General features: G+C 41.8%; 1 protein-coding gene and 1 long non-coding RNA gene across 2 annotated transcripts in view; one reads left to right on the top strand and one right to left on the bottom strand.

Annotated features, from left to right (window-relative positions):
* The window catches only part of chd6 (chromodomain helicase DNA binding protein 6), a 150,379-nt gene that overhangs the window by 33,455 nt on the left and 108,668 nt on the right, over positions 1 to 8,256 (top strand). The window lies entirely within an intron of this gene.
* The window catches only part of LOC116687348 (uncharacterized), a 20,884-nt gene continuing 18,628 nt past the window's right edge, over positions 6,001 to 8,256 (bottom strand). Inside the window, exons 2-3 of the long non-coding RNA XR_004331519.1 lie at positions 7,546 to 7,551; positions 6,001 to 6,012 (exon numbers count right to left, since the gene is read on the bottom strand). This is a non-coding gene — a long non-coding RNA (uncharacterized LOC116687348). The remainder of the gene's footprint in view (positions 6,013 to 7,545; positions 7,552 to 8,256) is intronic.

The following is an 8,256-nucleotide window of genomic DNA, read 5'->3' as shown; positions in this document are numbered from 1 at the left end:
TGGGAACGCCTCGGGATCCCCCAGTCGGAGCTGGTTGATGAGGCTCGGAAAAGGGCAGTTTGGGGTCCCCTACTGGAGCTGCTGCCCCCGCGACCAGATACCGGATAAAGCGGATGAAGATGGATGGATGGATGGATGGAAGATAAATTCATCCAATGTAATTTGCACTAAAATAAGTTTGCTTTGCGAGATGAAGGATTTGTATTACAAAATAAGAATTTGAATTGTAAGAATGAGTTTGTATTGTAGAAAAGAGCTTGCATTGCAGGAATAAGAGTGTGTGTTGCAGGAATAAGAGTGTGTGTTGCAGGAATAAGAGTGTGTGTTGCAGGAATAAGAGTGTGTGTTGCAGGAATAAGAGAATGTGTCGCAGGAATAAGAGTTTTTATTTTACATCTAATGCTGAATATTGTTTACACAGTTTGATATGCATCTAAATACAGCTTTTTGTACTATTTTTCTTTTTCAATGTCAAAAACTGTCATTGTGGCGACCCGATAGCCGCGTGGTGAGGGCACAGAACACATGAGCGCAGATTCCTTCAGCAGAAAGTCCCGGCTGGCCGGATCGTTTGCTGCATCTCATTGCTCCACTCTTTCTCCACATTTCCTGACTCTCTTACAACTATCAAATGAAGGCATAAAATGCCTGAAAATAATCTTAAAGGTTAGCTGTTGGTGCCCCCAACTGTTCCCCGAATGCATGATTGTTTATCTTTTTCCCACCACAATCCATGAACCAGCAATGTGAAAGCAAGTTTTCTGCACTTGGAGGTAAATCCTTTCCTCTCGGAGGCCTAGATTCACTCACTTTGATCATGTTTGTGTACTCACCCAAACAGCTGAGACGTCCGTCTGCAGCGCCTTTTCTTTCCTCCTGCCCCTCCTCACGTTTCTTATTGGGAATAGCAAGAATGTAGCTCTCCTCTGAGCTGAAATTTCTTTTCAAAAGCCTTTTGGTGGATTTTTAAGAAGGTTCACTCTCGCTTTGCATCTGTTGGGTGGTTTCTCAGTAATGTTGCATGTATGGGTAGACCGATACGTAAAAGCACACTTTCAAATAGAAAAGCATCATGCTCATTTCAGTCAGCTCCTATTCTAAGCTCAGTAAAAGATGGATTGGTATGCTCCCTCCCCCCAACCTACTGTCAAAACTTGAGTTGCATGCAACACCCACATTATTTCCTTACCTATGTCATCACAGGCTCCCGTTGTTTTGAAAATGACATTCAAAGCAGATCACAGCATGGAGAAGCACAAGATTAACTTGTGATTGGATATTCTCAAAAAATCTCTTCAGGTCCCATCTCACACTGTAGGATCCTGTTGAGATTAGAATTGATCAGTTTGATGTTATATGGGGGGGGGATAGAATCCTTTTCTAAAAGGTTACAGTGTTGTAGTTAAGTCACCACCTGTTGAGTCTTGAGTCCCCAGTGTTTGAGTCCCAGTCACCGATCCATCACTGCAATGTTACATGTTGCCTGATTGAGATGATAAAGGAGCAATAAAACCTTACACAGTTGACAAGAACATAACATAAATTACTAAAGCGAGGCAGCAACATACAAATGGGAAATATAAAAGTAGTGAAATCAAATATTTAAGAGTCCTTATTACTTTTGAAATGAATTCAGTGGTTAGTTTTTGTTAAAGCATAACTCTCGCCAAAATGCAACCTAGGGTCTTTTTGTGAATGTACCCGAGTCAGACTTAAGTTTAAAAGAATAATTAGCACGGAAACGTTACTTTAAAGATTGACCGTATTTTTGATTCTGGTCTGTCCTGTGGAATGTGAGAGCTATGGGCACTATAATATCATCAAAATCATCATTTTTTAAAACACATGAGACTTTGCTCCAAGTGTCCCCAGGGGCTCTGCACCTGAACTCAGCATGGAGAACATTGGTTGTGTTCAAAGGGTTTACTAAAACAGGTTTTAAACAACTCACTGTAGCGGTTAGTTTTTCTGCTTACCGCCATCTTGTCAGTCAAAAATAGTCGATCTCCGAATGCAACATTTGAAAATATTACTGCACGCAATTGTATACCACGTCGACCAAAAAAGTGATGTAATTGGTGCAGCTCGCCTCCTGCCCCGCCTATACCAGATACACCAATGTGATTGGTGCGACTTGCCTCCGGCCCCGCCTATACCAGATACACCAATGTGATTGGTGCAGCTCGGCTACAAGGGCATAGTTAATGAGCAGCAGTACTAGATGCCAGAGGAACTCGCTGAGCAGATCCAGATTGTGCTCTCGAGAGAACTCTGGATTTCCAGGGTAGTTCAAAAGGCAGTTTGACCAAAAAACGAAAATACGGTCAATCTATAAAAATGAGTACGTCACGTTTTCAGAATTTTGGTATTCAGTGTCTCGTGACATCCCTAGTTCAGTATTCTAGTGCTATACTATATTGTTATAAATAGAATATTTATTTGGGTTTTGGAACGTTTTGGGGGACCAAACAATTCTAAAACCCTGCTTCCTGCTTCTTACAGTGCAGACGCTTTGCTGCTTGCTCCTGCTTCTGCTTGCATGTTACATGTTGCCTGATTGAGGATGATAAGGAGCAATAAAACCTTACAAGTTGACAAGAACATAACATAATTACTAAAGCGAGGCGCAACATACAAATGGATATAAAGGATGAAATCAAATATTTAAGAGTCCTTATACTTTTGAAATGAATTCAGTGGTTAGTTTTGTTAAGCATAACTCTCCCAAAATGCAACCTAGGGTCTTTTTGTGAAGTACCCAGTCAGACTTAAGTTTAAAAGAATAATTAGCACGGAAACGTTACTTTAAAGTTGACCGTATTTTTGATTCTGGTCTGTCTGTGGAATGTAGAGCTATGGGCACTATAATATCATCAATCATCATTTTTTAAAACACTGAGACTTGCCCAAGTGTCCCCAGGGGCTCTGCACCTGAACCTCGCAGGGAGACATGGTTGTGTTCAAAGGGTTTACTAAAAACGTTTAAACAACTCACGTAGCGGTTAGTTTTTCTGCTTACCGCCATCTTGTCAGTCAAAAATAGTCGATCTCCGAATGCAACATTTGAAATATTACTGCAAACTCTGTATACCACGCGACACAAAAGTGATGTAATTGGTGCAGCTCGCCTCCTGCCCCGCCTATACCAGAACACCAATGTATTGGTGCGACTTGCCTCCGGCCCCGCCTATCCCAGATACACCAATGTGATTGGTGCAGCTCGGCTACAAGCATAGTTAATGACAGCAGTACTAGATCCCAGAACTCGCTGAGCAGATCCAGATGTGCTCGAGAGAACTCTGATTCCAGGGTATTGTCAAAAGCAGTTTGACCAAAAAACGAAAATACGGTCAATCTATAAAATGAGTACTTCACGTTTTCAGAATTTTGGTATTCAGTGTCTCGTGCCATCCTAGTTCAGTATTCTAGTGCTAACTATATTGTTATATAGAATATTTATTTGGGTTTTGGAACGTTTTGGGGGACCAAACATCTAAAACCCTGCTTCCTGCTTCTTTTACAGTGCAGACGCTTTGCTGCTTCTCCTGCTTTGCTTGCATATTTTTCTGATAATCGTGCTTTTCCTCTGAAAACTATGAGCAGGCGCTCTTGGACACTTCAAAAACCTGGACTATACACTTTTGTAGACATAGTAGGCTATTGCCTATTTTAAAATTTTTCTGCGTGAGCGTGGCCTACCAATAGCTCAAGCCTGTCCTACAGTGATTGTACTAAAGCTAATTAGCGCAAGATGGCCTCCTTTCTCCGTAGAAGACTACTACAAACTCTTCAGAAGATTGCACCTTCTGGAAACCAGGTTCACCTTCTAAGTGAACGTGGAAGTTAACGGATCTTGTGAGAAATGACACCACTTTACCATGGACCCATAACAATGGACAGTATGCTAACACACGGCTATTGCGACCAACAAGTACAAAAAACAGGAGGTGGAACTGGTAATATCAACAAGTGGCGGTCCCCCTGGAACTCTTCGGTCAAGCCTAAAGTGAAATCATTTTCCTGGGAAATGGAGGACTCTACGGCCGGCACAGCCCTGATTTGTGATATGACCGGCTGGCCTCATTATCATCTGGGCAGAGCGCCTCTTCACCCCTTACCTAGTAGGACACAGCCGTGGACAGCTGCAAAGGGAAAATAAGCAACAAAATGCCCCCCCAACAACCTGTGTGCAACTGGATAACAGATTTGCTCCTCTGCTGCAAGACGCTGGACAGTCATCTATGACCGGACTGTCTCCACACACACAGGAGGTAAGGACTGAGAGCAATTCAAAAAGTTAAAACGAACAACTGGGCCTCAAACCCTGATTGTGGTGACTCTGCTGTAAAAGATTTAAAAAACAGTAAAAACCCCAATACTATGTTTTCCCAAAGACATGTGTCTGACTGACCCAAAAAATCCCAGATATTGTCAGCACACCCAACTGTGAAGAACATTATTCTGCATATAGGGTCAATGTGATGTTGTAAAGCAACAGTCTGAATTGCTGAAACTGGACTTTAGGGAACTGCTTGACACAGTCCCCCCCTAAGCGCAAATGTTTATCAGTGGTCCTATACCGTCAGTCAGAAGAGGAGTGAGAGATTCAGCCGACTGTTGGACTAAACAAATGTGCTTTCAACTGAATGTACCGTCCACTCTCTGAAGTTCATTGACATTAAACATTTTCTGGGAGCGCAGACATCTTTTTAAAGCAGATAGACTTTCCCTTAACAAGCCGGGAGTAACTGTTCACCTCTAATCTGCTTTCCTTTCTGCGCTACACATCTGCTCCCTCTCCAAGGTCACAAACAAAAGGAAGACACAACAAAGTGCGGCAGTGATCCAGCACAGCCCCCGCCTGTGCAAAGATTTGACCATGGAGACCAGAGAGCAGAGACACGAAACCTCCACTCCCCTCTTCACCCTCCAGCACCCCTCAAACCTTCCCAACCCCGAACCTTCTGAGGATTCATCGCTGTCTCTACTGAGGTCTCCACCCCCTTTCCCTTATTTCCCCCTCATTATGCACCCCTTCCTACCCCATGGCTCAACCCCGGGGGCAAAGTAAAACGCCAAGCACCACTACCAGGATGTCAGAAAACTCCTTCCCCCAGCCTGATAAGGATGCTTGTGTGCAAAATCTGGCAAGCACTATCTAATATGTGCCGGGCCTTGGCTGCAGACTAGTGATCAAGACAAGCCCGGGCCCTGTGGATGTCAATTCTTCCTCATTTCTGTTGTATGTAATAGAAAAGATGGTGAATAAGCACTTAACTGCAAACTTAGCAAATTTAGCATCCATTCCTCGTCAGCTACAGCCTTCCCCAAAATGAAAACACACTAACACTAGCCTACTAAACGTCGGTCTTTGGCGGAAAATCATTTTTAATCAATGATTTTATTACTAAACACAATCTAGATTTTATGTTTTTAACTGAAACCGGTTAGACCATAATAACACGCTGCTGGTTCTCATCAGTCAGCCCCCTAACTTCATTTTTAGAGTGAGAATGAGTGAATAAGAAGGAGTGGAGTCGCCATTTTGTTTAATGACTCATTCCACTGTACGCAAATATGTTATGGAAATTTTGTTTCTTTTGAATATGTTGCTCTTCAATTAAGATCTTCCCCTCAAGCGATGTTTCTAAATATCTACAGGCCACCTAAATATGTGCAACTTCATTGATGACTTCACTGAACTGCTGTCTATTATCTGCATTAACTTTGATTGTGTAATCAGTCGGGTGATTTTAAACATTCATGTTGACAGCCCCCAGGACAGGGGACAAAAGAGCGTGTTTGTGTTTTGAGAACTATGGACTGACTCAGCATGTGACGGAGCCCACCCCAAATAAGGGCACACTCTGGACTTGATGTCTCCAAAGGTCTGAACATTTCCAAGGTTGTGGTACTGACGTTGCTCTCTCAGATCATTCCTTTTTTTTTTCTAAGCGCACTATCTCTGTGCCCAAAAGTTCAAAACAAAGATAATCAGAAAACGGTATATCACTGAAAACACCAGTGACACATTTATACAGCTTTTTCCCTCCACACCAGCCCTCTCTGGCTATCAGTCAGTGAGCTTGTAGATAATTTCAACTGTAAAATCACAAATGTTATGATGCCATTGCTCCCACTAAGGTCAAAGTTATCTGGTAAGAAAAGATCTCCATGGAGAAATGTCCTACTGTGGAACAGAAAAAGAGAGGGTAGAAGCTGAACGAAGGTGGCGAAAAACAAATCTCCTGGTCCATTATAACTCCTATAAAGAGAGACTTCGCATTTATAATTTGGAACTGAGAATGCAAGAGGTCCTTTTCTCTGATATACTCTAGAAACAATAATAATTCCCGTGCTTTGTTTGCTACGTTGAGGTAACAAACCCTCCAGTACCATTAGCATCTGAACTTTTATCTACCAAGGCCTGCAGGACTTTGCCTCCTTCTTCAAAGACAAAATTCAAAAGATTGGACAAACAGTCAGTGCCTCCATATCATCCAGGATATGTGTTGTCACAGTGTTCAAGCAAAAATAGTTCCAATCTGAAGAATTTCACACGATCACCATACAAACCTGAGGACATTATTCAACATCTAAAAACCTCGACCTGTTGCCTGGATGTTCTACCAACGACTTTTCAAAAATTTTTCCAATTGTTTGACTTATGATCTTCTACAGATTGTGAACACATCTCTTCTTTCAGGTATCTTTCCACAGCCCTGAAACTGCAGTAATCAAGCCACCTTAAAAAGAACAACCTAGACAAGTCACTAATGAGCAACTATAGCCAATTCAAACCTTCCGTTTTAAGTAAAATCATTGAAAAGTAGTCTTCACAACAACTCAACCATTTCTTGTCACTAAGCACAGTTTTTGATACCTTTCGTCGGGTTTTCCGACCACACCACAGCACTGAAACGGCTCTTGTCAAAGTCTTTAATGACATCCACCTTAACACAGATAATGCAAATTTCAATCTTAGTATACTTGATCTCAGTGCTGCATTGACAGTCGACCACACATTCACTAGACCGTGGAACTGCGTTGGCCTTTCGGGCTCAGTACTAACTGGTTTGAATCCTACCTAAAGAATAGGGATTCTTTGTGTCTATAGGTAATTATGCATCTGAGCTTACAAATATGACGTGCGGAGTTCCGCAAGGCTCCATTCTGGGGCCTCTTCTTTGTTTACCATCTACATGCTTCCACTGGCCTCAGATTATGGAGAAAACAAAATAAGTTACCATAGTTATGCGGACGACACACAAATTTACATAACTTATCGCCAGGGGACTATAGCCAATACAAAAACTGACTAGTGCATCGAACAAATTAACGGGCTGGATGTGCCAGAACTTTCTGAAATTAAATGAAGGAAAACGGAGGTGGTTGTTTTTGGAGCAAGAGGAACGATTAAAAGTCTGCGCTCAGCTTCAAACAACAATGTTAAAAAAACAGACAAAGCCAGAAATCTTGGTGTAGTCATGGACTCAGACCTGAACTTTAACAGCCACATTAAGACAATTACAAAGTCGCCCCTACTATCACCTTAAGAATATATCAAGGGTTAAAGGACTTATTGTCAACAGGATTTGGAAAACTTGTCCATGCCTTTATCTTCAGTAGACTTGACTACTGTAACGGGGTCTTTACAGGTCTCCCTAAAAATCATCAGACAGCTGCAGCTGATTCAGAACGCTGCTGGCTCGAGTCCTCACTAAGACCAAGAGACTGGATCACATCACTCCTTTCTGAAGTCTTTACACTGGCTTCCTGTTGTCTCAAAGAATTGATTCAAATACTCTTGCTAGTTTATAAATCACTTAACGGTTTAGGTCCAAAATATATGCTGATCTGCTACTACACTATGAACCACCCAGACCTCTCAGGTCATCTGGGACATCTGCTTTCTGTCCCCAGAGTCAGAACTAAACAGGGTGAAGCAGCTTTCAGTTTCTATGCTCCTCATATCTGGAATAACTCCCGAAACCTGTAGATCCGCTGCTACTCTCAGTTCTTTTAAATCAAGGCTGAAGACCTTTCTATTTGATGCTGCCTTTCTTTAAATGACTAATCATTTTCTTAAATTTCTTATGCTGCACTGTAAATTTTATTCTTGTGTTTTATGTTTCTCTTTGTTTTTAACTGTCTATTCATGTGTTTTACCGTTTTTTTTAATGCTTGTGATTTTTAACTGTTTTTACTTGTGTTTTATCTGTTTTTTAACTGATTGTGTGTAAGCACTTTGAATTG

This window comes from Etheostoma spectabile, chromosome 4 (assembly GCF_008692095.1).
Source record: "Etheostoma spectabile isolate EspeVRDwgs_2016 chromosome 4, UIUC_Espe_1.0, whole genome shotgun sequence".
NCBI lineage: Eukaryota > Metazoa > Chordata > Actinopteri > Perciformes > Percidae > Etheostoma > Etheostoma spectabile.
Note: the sequence above shows the minus strand (reverse complement) of the source record. Positions and strands in the feature narration are given on the sequence as shown.